The 18,398-nt window shown below is 40.8% G+C and overlaps 1 long non-coding RNA gene across 1 annotated transcript; it reads right to left on the bottom strand.

Moving 5' to 3' along the window:
* Positions 1-666: 666 nt before the first annotated feature.
* On the bottom strand, positions 667-2,853 carry LOC311017345. Its single transcript, XR_014597624.1, has 3 exons — positions 2,690-2,853; positions 2,054-2,125; positions 667-885 (listed from the first exon to the last, which is right to left on the bottom strand). It is a non-coding gene; the product is annotated as an uncharacterized lncRNA (long non-coding RNA).
* Between the last annotated feature and the right edge of the window lie 15,545 nt (positions 2,854-18,398).

The following is an 18,398-nucleotide window of genomic DNA, read 5'->3' as shown; positions in this document are numbered from 1 at the left end:
AACTGCAGGTCAATCCTCATGTTCCCCCGATGAGCGTCTACTTTGGGTAACGGGATTTAAAGTGTCGATTACCGAACGCAATGCAAAAGTGAAAGTGAAACTGAAGATTTCGCCCAGAATAAAACGAGTATACTTTTAAATTAGTGGCAGTTTGGCCAAATATAAGTTAATAACGGTGGGTAAAAACGTTGGGATAGTTTGTATACACTTCCAATCAGTTCAAGACAGCAGCCTTATCTGAAGCACATACATGTCACGCGAGATCTCACACGGGAACTCGTTCGGTAATCGACACTTACGGACTATCCTTCGCGAGGAGCTGGCAGGGGTAGAATTGGTGAGTGTTCTTAACTGTCTTCTGTTATAAACTTCGGGTTCATGAACTGAGTTGTTGGTGCTTCGTTTTATGTGTAGACACCCAGAGCAAGCTGCTGACGAGGTTTGGCGCTGTTTTGAGCAATGTTAGTGGTTTAAAAATGCGATTTTGAAAGCGTGTGTCTGTCTGCCCCATGCTAACCCACTGTTTGCGATTTTGGACTCTAGCTCCGACCCGTGCTAGCTCTGAACTGCGTGATGAGTGATAATTACTTCCTCCACGGATTAGTTGATGTATTTTCATTCAGAAAATAGCTTTATTTTCAATTTCCGCCAAACTTACACTTTAAGGAAGGACTTCTGTCTTTCAAGGCGTTCCACGTGGAACCTCATCCACTGCTTACTAACAGAACAGATGGGTTCCATGTCCATAGTTCCACGGTGGTGATGGGGGTGACAGCGACGAAGCGAGTCACTCCAGCAGTCCTGGGACATCCTCAGAGACTCCAGCAGTCCTGGGACATCCTCAGAGGCTCGTAGCTGCAGTGTCTGCTCCAAATGTCCAGATCCCTGTGTTGCAGGAACATGATTATTGTTGAGGTTTTATTTTTGTTTATCAGTGGTGCAGTTTATAAGTTATACCACACATTTGATGTTCTTACAGACAAATGTTTCTTGTTTAATGTTTTACGATTATTAGGTTGTGTACAAATCTATATAATAAATATCTGAATATATACGATTGTTGACTCATGTTTTAGGCCTGCAGGTCTATTTCCCTCCTGCTCTGGAGGAGAGACCCTGCTGCAGTGGTTGGCATCATGGCTGACGACATTGGGGTGTAGTGGAGTATTAGAAGGTCTTTGCTCCATTACCTCATCCATGACAACTGTGGCAAGCCAGGAGAAGCCACAGGCCCAACCCGACCGGGAAACCCCAGGCTCCGGTTAGGGGAGGTAGCAGGGGGTGTGTTCTACCCAGTGGAGGTGGTGCAGCCACTGGGAATCTGGCACTGGACACACCTGCAGCCCATCAGGTAATCAGGGGAGAAGATTTACTCCCTGCTCTCCCACTCAATCGGGCTGCTCTTCGACCAGGAGGAACGACAGGCAACAGACGTCAGAAAGCCAGGAGCCAGAGACGTGGGACTGGTTGAGTAGCCCTTGGACCCCGTGGCAAGTAAACCATGCCTCACCTCTCTCCCTCTCTCTGCCCTATCCAGAAGCCTGTTTCGTTGGAGACCCAGGACTGAAACCTGACGACAAACGCCCCAGCCGGGAAGAAACCTTAGTTCACCTTTAACCCTGTGCCCTTCTCCCTCCCTTTAACTTGTCTATTAAAGACTTTTTGATTTTGCCTCATCTGTCTTGGAGCCTATTTTATGTGAATCTTGTTGCATTCTCCCCTGGGTCGCCACACAACAAACACTTCCAGTGTGCAGCAGTGACCTCTCCTCCCTCAGTGCTGACACTGTCAGTTCCTATAAACAACATATACAAACACTTCCCATAATCATTGTTTAGATCAAGTGTTCACCAGTAGTCATATATTATAATATGTACTGTAATACTGTTCCACATGGGACCAACTTAATGGACTCTGATGTTTGAACATATTGTAGATATTAACCAGCACTGACTTTGCCTGATTATTAATAAGAAAGACAACATCATCTGGTTTATTTTATGCTTCACATCAAGCATGTAGAGTTCAATACTTTAAACTGCTTCCAACTCACCTTGTATTTCTGCTTCATGTTCTCCCACTTCGTCTGTGTCCATCCGGCTCCACCTTCCCTCCATCTAATGTTCTTCAATAAACATCCTATATGAAGAACAGTACTTAGAAAAGTGTTACAGCTCATTCATGATTTCTTGCTGTTCAAAAGAAACGTTTCATTTAGACATCTCATGAGAGCAGTACAACTCCCATCTATATACGCTGGTCTTCAACCTTATATCATTGAGAAGCTAAATATGCACCAGTAGTAGTTAATATGCGTCTCAGAGCAGCATTCCTCCTGCCGGTGAACGTCTCCTCATCGTTCCTTCCACGGAATGAGGCACTCGGTGTCTGCATCCGTCCCTTTAACGGACAACGGTGCACGGCGTTATTAATCACCGTTAGTAAATATATAACCACGGTTTAACATAAGCACTATATTCTTAGTTAACGTCGGTAGAAACGGCACATTTGCCGCTTCGGTTACGCTCGCTAACCTCTATGGTAAATTACCGTCTGTAGGCTAGCCGGCTAGCAGGACCTTCGATTCGTAACGTTAACGTACAATTCCAACAACAATAAAGTAACGTTCACTATCAATACGATTTAAAAGTCAGCTGGAAACATAAAAATCCTGTTACAATATACTTACATGTGTACACAGTTTGTGTCGGGCTGTCGCCAGAATCGCCGTAGTCGTCCGCCATTATCCAAAATTTTTCAGAAGTCAGACGAGCCGCAATGCATTTTGGGGAAGTTGAGTAGATTTAGCAAGGTCCGCTGTATACTCAGAAATTCTTGCCAATGCAGTATACATCCGGGCATTTCTCGCATACACAAATCCACTACTATTGTATGTGAACGCACTACGTACTCAAATTTACGTCACAATTTAGTACGAGTAGGACGTTAGTATGGCATTTCGAACACAGGTGTCTATACACCCTTTGGTTCCGGTGAAGAAGGCGGGAGAGGGGCAGCAGGGAAAGATGGCGGACGAGCCCGCGGAGACGGAACAAAGGAACGAGGAAAGAAGACCGCAGGAGGGAAACCTGGCTGCCTGTAACATACAACAGCTGTCCTTTATCACCCAGAAGCCCGGCGACCGAACCCGGGTTCGTCGGCCGCGGCACAAAAACAGCGTAGCGGGTTAAGGTGTGGTGGTCTCAACCACATGGAACGGGACTCGGCGGTCCGTTAAACGTCACACACCGAGAGGGATTCATTAAACACGCACGGCAGCTGTCCGGTCTCTGCCCAGACAAACGCTCTTACTTGAGATCGGTTCCCAGCGCGAGTCCGGTCGGTGAAAGTCCGTTAAGGCGTCCTGCGGGTATGTTACCTCTGCTTCGGAGCTTGTATTGAAACAAATCACGCACACCCACGTGACTGCTTCGAAAAATGGTTCAAAGCTGCGCTTATCGGTGCGCGCGCATGTGGGTTCTTCTTCTTCGTTTGGATTTCCGGCAGTTTAGACGCTTCTGTTCGTATTACTGCCCTCCTCAGGAAATAACTCTAAGGATAATATTATTGCTTCAAATTTTCATATACAGCCCTGTATCTTGTAAAAACTGGAATACTACTTTAGCAATCAAGTGGTGATTCTCATTTTGACCCAATAAAGATTTATCTGAAAATGACAGAACTCACAAATCTGATGCACTCTTATATAAAATGCTCCTTTCTGTGGTATATTTGTTACATTTCAATAAAACATGTTCAACTGTTTCAGACTTTCCACACTCACCAAGTCCATTATGATGCTTTCTAAAAACATACAAAGATTGATTCAACCCACAATGCCCAAGTCTCAACCTACAGATCACTTGTGGGTTGTCAAGTAGGAGTCGAGACAAGTTGAGAGAGAAAGTAATTTTATTTTGAATGCGTCTGTGTCCCTATATTATATATATATATATATATATATATATATATATATATATATATATATATATATATATATATATGTATAATATATTATACATATTATACATCATTTGAAAGCTGCGAGTCTCATGAATCGAACAAAGCCACCCGTTTTAGGCTCACGGAGACACATTAAAAGCAAACACAGCGTGTGTGCAAGGAATGCACAGAAAAAAAAACAATAATAGGACGGGAGTTCCCAACCTTTCGAGCTGTCTGGAAGGTATGTCCTGGTATCCAGAGAAAGGTAAGAGTCCAACGAACAAAATTAGTAGTGATGTCCGAATGAAGCTTCGTGAAGCATTTTCTTTATTTTCTGAGCCCAATAGATGGCGCTCTCTGTTCAACAAAGGATTGAAGGCCGATATATTTCCATTAATTTCAACCCTTTGTTGAACAGATAGCGCCATCTATTGGGCTCAGAAAATAAAGAAAATGTTTCACGAAGCTTCATTTGGACATCACTAAAAAGTAGCCACTTCATTTAGTCCCACGAGCACGCTAACTCCGGTAATCATCCATAACACGCCATGTTTTTACTTTGAGAGTCTCTGAAGGAGATATTGTTTTTGTTTGTTTATCGCTTTGTACCGCTTTACGACGGAGGGCTAACTATCCATGCTGTGTATTTCCCTGTCCGTCAGACTCTTACGGAAAAAACAAGCCCTCTTCCGTGATTCTGCGATCCGAATTGGCTGAACAATCTGTCAATCAAGCGAGCCAGCGCTTCACTCGCGACAGAAGGCTTGTATTTACTCTTCTTTTGGGTTGTTTTCAGTGCTTTTACAATGTCTAAAGTAAAAGGAAAGACTTTGGAAGACGCCGTAGAGTTTTTCACCCGCAACAGTGATGAATAATTATCAGGGATGCGAGGATGGGAGGAGGGGAGCGGCTGCAGCGCTGATGACAGGAGGAGGAGGATGTTCGTCCCAGACAAGGACGAAATTTTGATTTCAAAGGTGGGGGGGACACAAGTATTTTTAATAAAACTGTAACTCTTTCAGTTCACTGTGTTTTCTAGTAGTTCTTCTAGTTTTCTATTGCTACTTTTAAGTCTACTATTCCCTTTTTTGGTTTGACTGGTTGTAAATCATGTAGCAAAACATTATCACCCAATTCTAATCCAATAGTAATAATAACAACAATAATAATAATAATACATTTTATTGATCAGATTATTGAGAGCTTTGAAAATGTGGATATGCTGAAGTGGATATGCTGTTTATTGGGAGCCAGTGAAGGTGTTGCAGGATGGGTGTAACGCATTTCTTTGAGTAACTTAGACTTTGACTTCTAAAGAAGTATCTTATGTCCACTTTTCTTTTTTTTAGACATCCTGGCTGCGTCTAATTACCAAACACACATACGCACGCACGCACGCGCGCACGCACGCACACGGACATCGAATTTGTGGGGTATGTATCATATGTACAGGATATGTGATGAATACAATGGTGATGTTAGTCAACTGTCACAGCTTGGTACTTACTTTCATGATGTTGATTCATCAAATTCAATAATATGATTTATATATTATTATAAATCATCGATTTTCTAGCCAGCCAAGCCGGGAGTAAAGACCTGTCTAAATTAGCACCGAGTGCTAATTTACATCACTATGGTTACCTGAAAGTGGGGATGGGGAGCAGATAGTGTGTGTTTATTTGCAGCAGAGGGGAAATCTGACAATGGGGATTTGACTCAAATAGCAGTCACTGCACCTCAATCAGAGGGTCAGTAATATAATCATAATAATAATATAGCTAATGATTGTTTACTATGATCTTTGACATGTGCCAAATGGAGTCTCCATATGGCCATTTGCAACTCCGTCTGGACATTGCCCTACATAAACCACTGCTAAACACTCATTTTTGGGTATTTTTTTGTCTACTTTCTACCAGTTGTTGGTCAGGCTTGTGGCTAACTCGCTTCACTCAAAAATTAAAAAAATTTAGGCGAGGCAAAAAATTGCAATTTCTCAAAGCTATGAAAAAAGTCATAGTATTGTATTTTTTTAAAAAGCTCTCAGTCTTTGCAGCGCGTCGACACCAGATGAAGATCGTTTGTTTGGACCAAAACCAAAAGCATAAAATCAAGGAACACGAGGTTGTGAGTGAAGCTTAATTTCTACTAACCACTTATTGATTCAGTTAGTGTGAAAATGTGTTTTAAATGCTTGTTGTCTGGTTTTAAAGAGCTTTGCTATGTAAGTATATGAGACACTCCAGGAAAAAGTTTTCATACACTCATCAATTCTTAAATGTTCTATTTAGCTTCCATAACACATCTTTTTTTTTTTTTTTTTTTACATCTGAAATTTCTGCTTAACTCACTAAAAATTGCCATTAGATAATGCCTCGATTGCATATTTAAGCATTTCAGAAAACGTTTAAGGTTAGAAATAATTGACTTACTGGGGCGGCCGGTGGTCGGTGGCCGGTGGCGCAGTGGTTTCAGTTTCCCAAAATGTCTTCTCTCTCTCTCTCTCGCTGTTTCCACACTGTCTGTATAATAAAAGGCTTGAACGGCGCTCTAGCTGAAAAAATAATCTTAAAAAAAATAGACGTAATTGACTGACTGTCAGTAATCAACTGGGGAAGTTTCATGGTGATATCTATTAGTTATTATTTTATTTGTATGCCTTCAAAGTGTATGTAAATAACAATCAAAAAAACTTTAAAGTCACTTACAGTGAGGTCATAGCAGAGGGCCCCATGAGGACTAGACCAGAAACGTGTGTGTGAATTTAACTCTCAGTTCCTGCTTCGATATTCTTCACAAACGTGGCCTGTTGTTGTTTACGAGGACCTTTTTCAGAACACAGTTTGGAGATTCAAGGGATCCATCTTCTCTGAATGCATCATTACTAACATGGAGGAAGAAAGCTGCTGCCCAGTCAACATTGTATTACTTAAAGAGACAGTGTGTGGGAATTACTCCCATCTAGTGGTGGAATTCTATTTTGCATTCAGACAAATGACAGACAAAAGAAGCTGGAAAACCCAGAGTTAAGCCTGAAGTTCCCTCGCTAAGCCCGAATCCTGCTTCCTAGTCCAGCCTCTGTTCAGTCAGCAGTCACTCCGATCGGAAACCGATGTCTTTTTGACAGTTATTCCATGTTCTTATCCATGTATTTTGCCTTATTTTTCTGAAACTGCATTAAAGTACCACAGGTAGGCTACATATCAGCCTGCTGTTATTATTTTAACATTGTGACCATTATTATTTTCAAAGATGTTTTCAATGAAGTCAGTCAGAAGGGCAACATATGAAGTCATACATGTGTGGACACTCCTTTATTGCACTCACATAGTTCATAGCAGCACATTACAGACAGGACACTTCCTGTTCATGCCATTTCAAAATAAGAGTCCCGGATATTCCAGTATAACGTGCTCTAAAGCACACACGAGGAAGTTTCATTCACCCAGACCATCTAGTACAGGCCGCTCAATAAAGTAGGTTACAATTCAATTCAATTCAATTTTATGTATAATGTCAAATCACAACAGAAGTCATCTCAGGACACTTAACACATTGAGCAGGACTAGAATACGCTCAACATTTCCAGAGTCAACACAATTTCAAAGTCCCAACATCACCCAGGGGCAAGCGTTACAGCGACAGTTACACACACAAATACACAAAAACCAAGTCACTGCTTGAATGGTACAATAATGACGGTTTCAGTTAAGATCCATGATTAGTAAATGTAGACTTTAAGGCTTTGCATTCAGTCGGTCTGCGATAATTGTCTGCCACGCTCTTTCCAGCCGTATTTCTTTTTTTGCATGTAATATGCTTTATTTCCTCATACATGTCCATCAGATGCTGCAGCTGACTTGGTGAAAGGTACGCGGCTGCACGTCTGCATCAGTAAATCTGTGATCGACACCGTGGTCTACTGAAGAAAGCCGTGAACGTGCATTAATACGAATGATTCACACATGGCTTGACGAAAATACCAAAATATCACAGTATGATGTACAGCGGGGCTAATGCAGCAAGGAAATCACTTGATTTGTCTGCTTCATCAACAACAGTGTTGCAATTGTGACTGACTGGTGGGCTGCAGATTGTAGAAACAGTTCAAGTCGAGAGAGAGATGGATTTCATTTCATGTGGTGTTTAACAAAATAATCGTTGAGTTGAGAAGTTTGACTTATCTGCAATTAGGCAAATTGACCAGACACGGTCCAGCCAGATACAAGGTTTTACCGAGTCTTGTTTACAAACTGAGCAGCTGAAACATCTATCCTGTATGAAATCTCATGTGTGTCTTTACACTTTGAAGATATTTGAATTGTTTCTTACAAACTGAGCAGCTGAAAGGTTTCTATCCTGTGTGAGTTCTCATGTGAAACGTCAAGTTTCCTCCTCACATGAAAGATTTCTTACAAACCTAGCAGCTGAAAGGTTTTTCTCCTGTGTGAGTTCTCATGTGTAACGTCAAGTTTCCTCCCCGCGTGAAAGATTTCTTACAAACTGAGCAGCTGAAAGGTTTTTCTCCTGTGTGAGTTCTCATGTGTTCGTTTAAACATCTACTTTCTGTAAAAGTTTTCTGACAAACTGAACAGATGAAAGGTTTTTCTCCTGTGTGAGTTTTCATGTGTAACTTTAAGTGTCCTCCCTGCGTGAACATTTTCTTACAAACTGAACAGCTGAAAGGTTTTTCTCCTGTATGAGTTCTCAAGTGTACGTTTAAATTTCCACTTTCTGTAAAAGTTTTCTTACAAACTGAACAGCTGAAAGGTTTCTCTCCTGTATGAGTTCTCATGTGTAACTTTAAGTTTCCTCCCCGCGTGAAAGATTTCTTACAAACTGAGCAGCTAACAGGTTTCTCTCCTGTGTGAGTTCTCATGTGTCTCTTTAAGCTTCCTCCCAGCGTGAAAGTTTTCATACAAACTGAGCAGCTAAAAGGTTTTTCTCCTGTGTGAGTTCTCATGTGTGTCTTTAAATTTCCACTTCCTGTCAAAGTTTTCTGACACACTGAACAGCTGAAAGGTTTCTCTCCTGTATGAGTCCTCATGTGTAACTTTAAGCTTCCTCCCTGCGTAAAAGTTTTCTTACAAACTGAACAGCTGAAAGGTTTTTCTCCTGTATGAGTTCTCAAGTGTACGTTTAAATGTCCACTTTCTGTAAAAGTTTTCTTACAAACTGAACAGCTGAAAGGTTTCTCTCCTGTATGAGTTCTCATGTGTAACTTTAAGGTTCCTCCCTGCATGAAAGATTTCTTACAAACTGAGCAGCTAACAGGTTTCTCTCCTGTGTGAGTTCTCATGTGTCTCTTTAAGCTTCCTCCCAGCATGAAAGTTTTCATACAAACTGAGCAGCTAAAAGGTTTTTCTCCTGTGTGAGTTCTCATGTGTGTCTTTAAGTTTCCTCCCTGCGTGAAAGATTTCTTACAAACTGAGCAGCTAAAAGGTTTTTCTCCTGTGTGAGTTCTCATGTGTATTTTCATATGTTGTCTATGGTCAAATGTTTTCCCACATACGGAGCATCTGAATGGTTTCTCACCAGTACTACATCTAGAATCACTGTCAGGGACTTCATCATCGGTCCAAGCCTTTAAACCTGACTGAGGTTCTGTGGTCTCATGCCAATCATCACTGTCATCAGATGAGTCTTCAGTCATGTCATCAATGTCAGAAGAGTCTTCATTCATGCCATCAGTATCTGGTTGTGATTCTGGTCCTCCACAGTCCTCTTCACCAGCTTCTGTTTTCATCTGTTCAGTTGAGCTGCTGGCTGCAGCTGAAGCCAGCCCTGAGAACTGAGGCTTCTCTTCATCATCTTCATCTTCTTCACTCTTCACAGGGACAAGAGGGACTGGGAACTTGATATCAGCCTCCTCCAGCCCTTTAAGCTGCTCTCCCTCCTGACTGATCCTGACTTCCTCCTCTTCCTCTTTAATGTGTGGGGGCTCTGGATCCTCCTGGTCCAGACTGGAGCCCCAGTCCTGCTGCCAGGGAACCTCTTCTTTACACGCCATCAGCTGCTGGACGTCTGCAGGAAAACAGTAACATCACACGGAGACGTTAGTAAAACAGCTGAGCACTTAGTCACAGGTAAAAAAAAAACTTGGTACACAAAATAAATGTTAGAACCCTACATTTTTAATTACAATAAATGTTATTTTCTAAATCAGTTTTACATAATACTAGATTTTGCAAATGTGTCTGCTAGAGACTGGACAAACAATTACAATTGTTATTACAATTATTATTGCTTACAGCTATTAAATATACGGGAAAATGGGGGGAAACTAAACGGATTTCATAGGCGCTACTAGTTTCCCAATGCATGATGGGAAGTTTAACGGTCACTTTCAATCCAAGGGACACAGATAATCCTGGTATCCAGAGAAAGGTAAGAGTCCAACGAACAAAACTAGCCACTTCATTTAGTCCCACGAGCACGCTAACTCCGGTAATCATCCATAACACGCCGGGTTTTTACTTTGCGAGTCTCTGAAGAAGATATTGTTATTGCTTTTTTATCGCTTTGTACCGCTTTACCACGGAGGGCTAACTATCGGTGCTGTGTATTGCCGTGTCCGTCAGACTCTTCGGGACAAAACTCTTCCGTGATTCTGTGATCCAAATTGGCTGAACAAGCTGTCAATCAAGCGAGCCAGCGCTTCACTCGCAACAGAAGGCTTGTATTTACTCTTCTTTTGGTTTGTTTTAGTGTTTTTACGATGTCTAAAGTAAAAGGAAAGACTTTGGAGAATGCCGTAGAGTTTTTCACCCGCGACAGTGATGAATAATTATCAGGGATGCAACAATGGGAGGAGGGGAGTGGCTGCGGCGCTGATGACAGGAGGAGGAGGATGTTCGTCCCAGGACATAATGCTTTGCCAGATCGGTGAATATCTAAATACATTTTCACAATGTTATTATATTATTAATGCGTTTATGAATAAGGAGTAGGCTCGATTTTCCAAAATAAAAGTGTCATGTGAATTTGTGGGATATGTATCATATGTACAGGATATGTGATGAATACAAAGTGCTAATTTACATCACTATGGTTACCTGAAAGTGGGGGTGGGGAGCAGATAGTGTGTGTTTATTTGCAGAAGAGTGGAGATCTGACAATGGGGATTTGATTCAAATAGCAGTCAGTGTACCTCAATCCGAGGGTCAGTAATATAATAATAATAATAATAATAATAATAAAGCTAATGATTGTTTACTATGATCTTTGACATGTGCCAAATGGATCCTCCATATGGCTATTTGCAACTCCATCTGGACATTGCCCTACACTCATTTTTGGGTGTTTTTTTTTTGTCTACTTTCTAAAAGTTGTTGGTCAGGCTTGTGGCTGACTCGGTTCACTCATAAATACAAAAAATGTAGGTGAGGCAAAAAATTGCGATTTCTCAAAATTATGAAAAAAGTCATAGTATAGCATGTCGAAAAAAGTCAGTTTAGTATGTCTAAAAAGTTATGAAAAAAAGTTATAGTATTGAATGTCGAAAAAAGTTGTGAAAAAAGTCATAGTATAGTATGTTGAAAAAGTCATAGTATAGCATGTTGAATAAAAATGTTGAATGCAAATATAATAATTGCAGAATTGCAGACTGCTTGCTGTGTCACCTGACTTAATCCAACTGCACCAATACTCCATCCCACGCGTCTCGTCTGTTAAGGGTTTTTTCGGTGGGTACCAACGGGCCTGAAAAAAATTCTAGGGGAAACACTGCATAGTATAGTATGTTGAAAAAAGTGATGAAAAAAGTCATAGTATAGTATGTTGAAAAAGTCAGTCTGCTATGTCAAAAAAAGTTGTGGAAAAAAGTCATAGCAAAGTATTTCAATGAAAGTTATGAAAAATAGTCATAGTATAGTTTGTTGAAAAAGTCAGTTTAGTATGTCGAAAAAACGTTATGAAAAAAAGTCATAGTATTGTATTTTTAAAAAAAGCTCTCAGTCTTTACAGCGCGTCGACACCAGATGAAGATCGTTTGTTTGGACCAAAAACAAAAGCATCAAATCAAGGAACACGAGGTTGTGAGTGAAGGTTAATTTCTACTAACACCACTTATTGATTCAATTAGTGTGAAAATGTGTGTTTTAAATGCTTGTTGTCTGGTTTTAAACAGCTTTGCTATGTAAGTATATGAGACACTCCAGGAAAAAGCTTTCATGCACTGATCAATTCTTAAATGTTCTATTTAGCTTCCATAACACATCTTTTTTTTTTTTTTTTACATCTGAGATTTCTGCTAAACTCACTAAAAGTTGCCATTAGATAATGCCTCGATTGCATATTTGAGCATTTAAGAAAACGTTTAAGGTTAGAAATAATTGACTTACTGGGGCGGCCGGTGGCCGGTGGCGCAGTGGTTTCAGTTTCCCGAAATGTCTTCTCTCTCTCTCTCGCTGTTTCCACACTGTCTGTATAATAAAAGGCTTGAACGACGCTCTAGCCGAAAAAATAATCTTAAAAAAAATAGACGTAATTGACTTACTGTCAGAAATCAACTGGGGAAGTTTCATGGTGATATCTATTAGTTATTATTATTTTATTTGTGTGCCTTCAAAGTGTATGTAAATAACAATCCATAACTTTAAAGTCACTTAAAGTGAGGTCATAGCAGAGGGCCCCATGAGGACTAGACCCAGAAACGTGCGTGTGAGTTTAACTCTCAGTTTCTGCTTCTATATTCTTCACAAACGTGGCCTGTTGTTGTTTACAAGGACCTTTTTGATATTTGATAGTTTGATATTGGATAACAGTTTGTCTCTTTGCTCACTATGAGACAATATGTGAGTTGTGTGTATGATCAGAAATGGTAGATAGGAAGTATCAGAGATGTTTCAGAGCAAGATGAAGATGTACTGGTTCAGTTCATGCACCCACATGGCCCTGCCAAGAGTTTCTACTGGCCAATATCAAACTTTGGAGACTTTTCTACTGTAATGTAAAATCTTTATGCTCAAATTAAGATTATTTGATTTGGTTGTGTAATGTATGTACTTAAAGTATGACAAAATGTACAGTCTTCAATATTATGCTATGTTTGTTCATGGTTTAAGACATTAAAAGCTGCTTTCAGCATGTTTAACTCACATTCAAGGACTTATTGCCTCTATAACTACAACTGTGCTACATTTGAATGTTTTTGTAAGGCTAAATTTATCAGTAGCATTTAGTCACATGTAATTCTTTGGTAAATGGTGAAAAACACAATTGAATTGCCCTCCTGTGATGTTTATTAGTAGGCTGTTAGGACATGCAGTATCAAAACCGGCCACAAAAACCCCACCAATATCAGGATTTTAAAAAATCACTGCAATAAATTGAGGCAAAACACCCTCCCGATTTTTTAATATGATTTTAACAAGAATATGATCTTTCAAAAGAAGTAAGTTTGGACCTGATATGTGTTGTCAGTTTTTTGGAATATGACTCTGAAGTTGGGCAAAGATGTGTTAACTTCCATATTTGAGCCTTAATATCTGTGAAACTAATAATCTAAGAGAAACCATATTTTGTAGAATGTTTAAGCTAACACCAGATATAGAGGCAGAAGTGATAGAAGTCTTTTATCTGTAAAAATGGGAGCTCAGCCACTCTTCAAATGTACTACTTTATTTCAACAAGCCACATTTTAAGCACCTACCATACTAGGTCATCATTGAGCTACACCCCTGATATTTCATGTCTGGAGGCTATTAGTAACAGATATACTCTGTAAAAAATTTGAAGGCCAAAGGTGAGATAGTTTTCCAGATATTGCTGTTTAAAAATGGCTTTTCAGAACATGATGCCAAAAAACGTCTAAACTACCCTTCATTTAGTGATGTTTCATGAGAAAACTATTGACAGTAGAGACCTAATATTTTGGATTTGTCCTACTAACAAGTGTGTCTTTGTACTTGAAATTTTTCAGGACATTCTGAGACGGTCAGGCGGGAGGCATTTGATGAAATGACACGGAATGACCCAGCCGTATTTCCTTTTTTGCATGTAATACGCTTTATTTCCTCATACATGTCCATCAGACGCTGCAGCTGACTTGGTGAAAAGTACGCGGCCGCACGTCTGCATCAATAAATCTGTGATCGACACCGTGGTCTACTGAAGAAAGCTGTGAACCCGCATTTATACAAATGATCACACATGGCTTGACTTAGCCGAAAATACCAGAATATCACAGTATGACGTACAGCGGGGCTAATGCAGCAAGGAAATCACTTGATTGGTCTGCTTCATCAACAACAGTGTTGCAATGGTGACTGACTGGTGGGCTGCAGATTGTAGAAACAGTTCGAGTCGAGAGAGATAGATTTAATTTCATGTGGTGTTTAACAAAATAATCGTTGAGTTGAGAAGTTTGACTTATCTGCAATTAGGCACATTGACCAGACACGGTCCAGCCAGAAACGAGGTTTCACCGAGTCTTGTTTATAAACTGAGCAGCTGAAACATCTATCCTGTGTGAAATCTCATGTGTCTCTTTACATTTTGAAGATATTTGAATTGTTTCTTACAAACTGAACAGCTGAAAGGTTTCTCTCTTATATGAGTTCTCATGTGTGTCTTTAAGCTTCCTCCCCACATGAAAGTTTTCTGACAAACTGAGCAGCTGAAAGGTTTCTCTCTTATATGAGTTCTCATGTGTGTCTTTAAGCTTCCTCCCCACATGAAAGTTTTCTGACAAACTGAGCAGCTGAAAGGTTTCTCACCTGTATGAGTTCTCATGTGTCTCTTTAAGTTTCCTCCCAGCGTGAAAGTTTTCTTACAAACTGAGCAGCTAAAGGGTTTCTCTCCAGTGTGAGTTCTCATGTGTGTCTTTAAGCCTGTGCTCTGCGTGAAAGTTTTCTTACAAACTGAACAGCTGAATGGTTTTTCTCCTGTATGAATTCTCATGTGTGTGTTTAAACTTCCAATTACTGTCAAAGTTTTCTGACAAACTGAACAGCTGAAAGGTCTCTCTCCTGTATGAGTTCTCATGTGTCTCTTTAAGTTTCCTCCCTGCGTGAAAGTTTTCTTACAAACTGAGCAGCTGAAAGGTTTCGCTCCTGTGTGAGTTCTCATGTGTATCTTCATATTTTTTCTATAGTTAAATGTTTTCCCACATACGGAGCATCTGAAGGGTTTCTCACCAGTACTACATCTAGGATCACTGTCAGGGACTTCATCATCGGTCCAAGCCTTTAAACCTGACTGAGGTTCTCTGGTCTCCTGCCAATCATCACTGTCATCAGTCTCAGATGAGTCTTCAGTCATGTCATCAATGTCAGAAGAGTCTCCAGTCATGTCATCAGTATCTGGTTGTGGTTCCAGTCCTCCACAGTCCTCTTCACCAGCTTCTGTTTTCATCTGTTCAGTTGAGCTGCTGGCTGCAGCTGAAGCCAGCCCTGAGAACTGAGGCTTCTCTTCATCATCTTCATCTTCTTCACTCTTCACAGGGACAAGAGTGACTGGGAACTTAATATCAGCCTCCTCCAGCCCTTGAAGCTGCTCTCCCTCCTGACTGATCCGGACTTCCTCCTGTTCCTCTTTGATGTGTGGGGGCTCTGGATCCTCCTGGTCCAGACTGGAGCCCCAGTCCTGCTGCTCAAAGGGAACCTCTTCTTTACACGCCATCAGCTGCTGGACGTCTGCAGGAAAACAGTAACATCACACGGAGATGTTAGTAAAACAGCTGAGCACTTAGTCACAGGTAAAAAAAAACAATAAATGTTAGAACCCCAAATTTTGAATTACAAAAAATGTTATTTTCTAAATCAGTTTTACATAATGCTAGATTTGGCAAATGTTTCTGCTAGAGACTGGACAAAAAATTACAGTAATTATTATATTATTATTACAATTATTATTGCTCACAGCTACTCAATATACAGGAAATTGGGGAAAAACTAAATGGATTTCATAGGCGCTAATAGTTTCCCAATGCATGATGGGAAGTTTACCAGTCACTTTCAATCCAAAGGACACAGATGTTCGTTCCATTGACCGCAGAACCGCTTCCCATCCTCCATAAGAGACCCAAGAACCTGTTGTTCAGAGTTCACCTGGACTCTGCTGACCCTCCTCCCTCTACTACCTCTCTCCCTCCCAAAAAAACCCACAAATCTGTATCTTAGTACGTATCTCTGTTGTTTACTAGCTACGGGTTAACTTAGCCAGCGGGCGGATTGAAATCCTCACTGTGCTGATAGAGATGTACTGTTGCACTCTTCACACAAATGTACTTATTCTAAGTCGCTTCGGATAAAAGCGTCTGCTACTTAGCTAAATGTAAATGCATTGAGATTCGCCTCTTGGTGTCTATTACTCTTTGGTTCCGGTGAAGAAGGCTGGAGAGGAGCAGCAGGGGCAAGATGGCGGACGAGCCCGCGGAGACGGAACAAAGGAACGAGGAAAGAAGACAGCAGGAGGGAAACCTGGCTGCCTGTAACATACAACAGCTGTCCTTTATCACCCAGAGGCCCAGCGACCGAACCCGGGTTCGTCGGCCGCGGCACAAAAACAGCGTAGCGGGTTTTGGTGAGGCATGGGCGTCGCTAGACCCCTTTTACTGGGGCACATGCCCCAGTATTGACCTGCCGTGCCCCAGAAAAATCTCACGCACCTCGTGGTCCGGGTCCGGCGCGCACATTATGTCCCCCCCCATCACCATGTCATGGTATGATCCACTTCTCTCTCCCACCTGCCCCGCTAGCCCCGATGCCCGCAGTAGCCGAGTGAAGCGGCGCAGTGCGTGTAGTTTCTGTCTGTCGTCCCAGTAAGGAGCTCAAACAACGACGTGTACACATTTCTTTTACCACTCAATAATCATCACACGTCCTCATTCCTGCTGCTCTGAATCACAGATCACTCTTTGAGTTGTTTCATAGGAGTTAGCTAGCTGACGGTTTACCCCGTTATCTTTTATCTTAAAACAATTTCATTTGTAGTACTTTGTAAACCAAGTGATGGCTCAGCATTAAAGTAAGATTTACAGTCACGGTGATTTCCCCAAACCCAAACGTCTGATGTTCTTCATTCACAAATGTGGGAATGATACTCCAAAATCATCAAAAACATGTTGAGCATGTTCATAATGTGTGTTGAAATAAATATGAATTAAAGATTAATGTCTCTACATTTTTACCTTTCAGTTTTAGCAGCAGCAGTATGGCTGTGGCAGTAATAGTGGGATAAGCAAGGGAAGTTAATATAGCACATTTCATACACGCAGCGGGCATTCAAGGATGTTTTTGTGATTTGAGTAATAGGGGGCCTGTGCCCCAGTAGAGCTTTATGTCTAGCAACGCCCCTGCGGTGAGGTGGTCTCAACCACATGGAACGGGACTCGGCGGTCCGGTAAACGTCACACACCGAGAGGGATTCATTAAACACGCACTGCAGCTGTCCGGTCTCTGCCCAGACAAACACTCTTACTTGAGATCGCTTCACGGCGCGAGTCCGGTCGGTGAAAGTCCGTTAAGGCGTCCTGCGGGTAATGATGTTATCCGTGATACCTCTGCTTCGGAGCTTGTATTGAAACAAATGAACCAGTCTCAAGCAAAGCTCGTATCGGAGTTTCATTCGTTCCGTGACAATCACGTGATCAGTGACATCTGAAGTTTCATTTCAAGTAGGAGTCGAGACAAGTTGAGAGAGAAAGTTCAGTTCAGTGAGAGTTAAAGCTAGTAAATGATTGTTTGTGGTTGATACTATGCAGCCTGTTGCTAAGAGAGGGCGGTCCGAGATGTGGGAACACGTCAATCTGATTACTCCCCACAAGGTTATATTATTTCAGGATAATAATTTGCTGTTCTGATGCGGAAAGGCTATGTAGGTGAGCTTTAATATTTCAAGATTCAAGAAACAGTTCACATAAGTCACTATGACTGCCATAAACTGCACAGGCATTAGTAAGCACTTGCTGCTATTTCAAGTTATATTGGTTATATATCACTCCCTTTCGCTGATATTTATTTTTCTGCTATTATCACAATTTGTTTTTTCACACAACTTGTTGATTCACAAACGTTAAAGTTATAGTATAGAATGTTGAAAAAAGTAAGTTTTTAGTTAACTGGAAAAAAAATTCATGAAAAAAGTCATGTTTAAGAATAACATAAAATTCATGAAAAAAGTTATAGTATAGTATTTAAAAAAAAAAATCATGAAAAAGTCATAGTATTTTGAAAAAAAGTTATGAAAAAAGTCAGTGTAGTATGACTTTTTTTCGTAATTTTTTCCGACATACTATACGATGATTTTTCATTACTTTTTTCGACATGTTATACTTCTAAGAAAAAGTCTTAGTATAGCATAGCATATAGTGTCATAGTACACTGTTCCAGTGTTGCACGTCATTGTATGCTGCACATGAAAACTCATAAAAAAGTCACAGAACAGATAAGAGGAGAAATAAACATCTTTCTTCAGAAAATGACAACTACATCAAGCTTTATTTGCGA

The sequence above is a fragment of the Eutrigla gurnardus genome (genome assembly GCF_963514095.1).
Source record: "Eutrigla gurnardus genome assembly, chromosome: 1".
NCBI classification, from domain to species: domain Eukaryota; kingdom Metazoa; phylum Chordata; class Actinopteri; order Perciformes; family Triglidae; genus Eutrigla; species Eutrigla gurnardus.
Note: the sequence above shows the minus strand (reverse complement) of the source record. Positions and strands in the feature narration are given on the sequence as shown.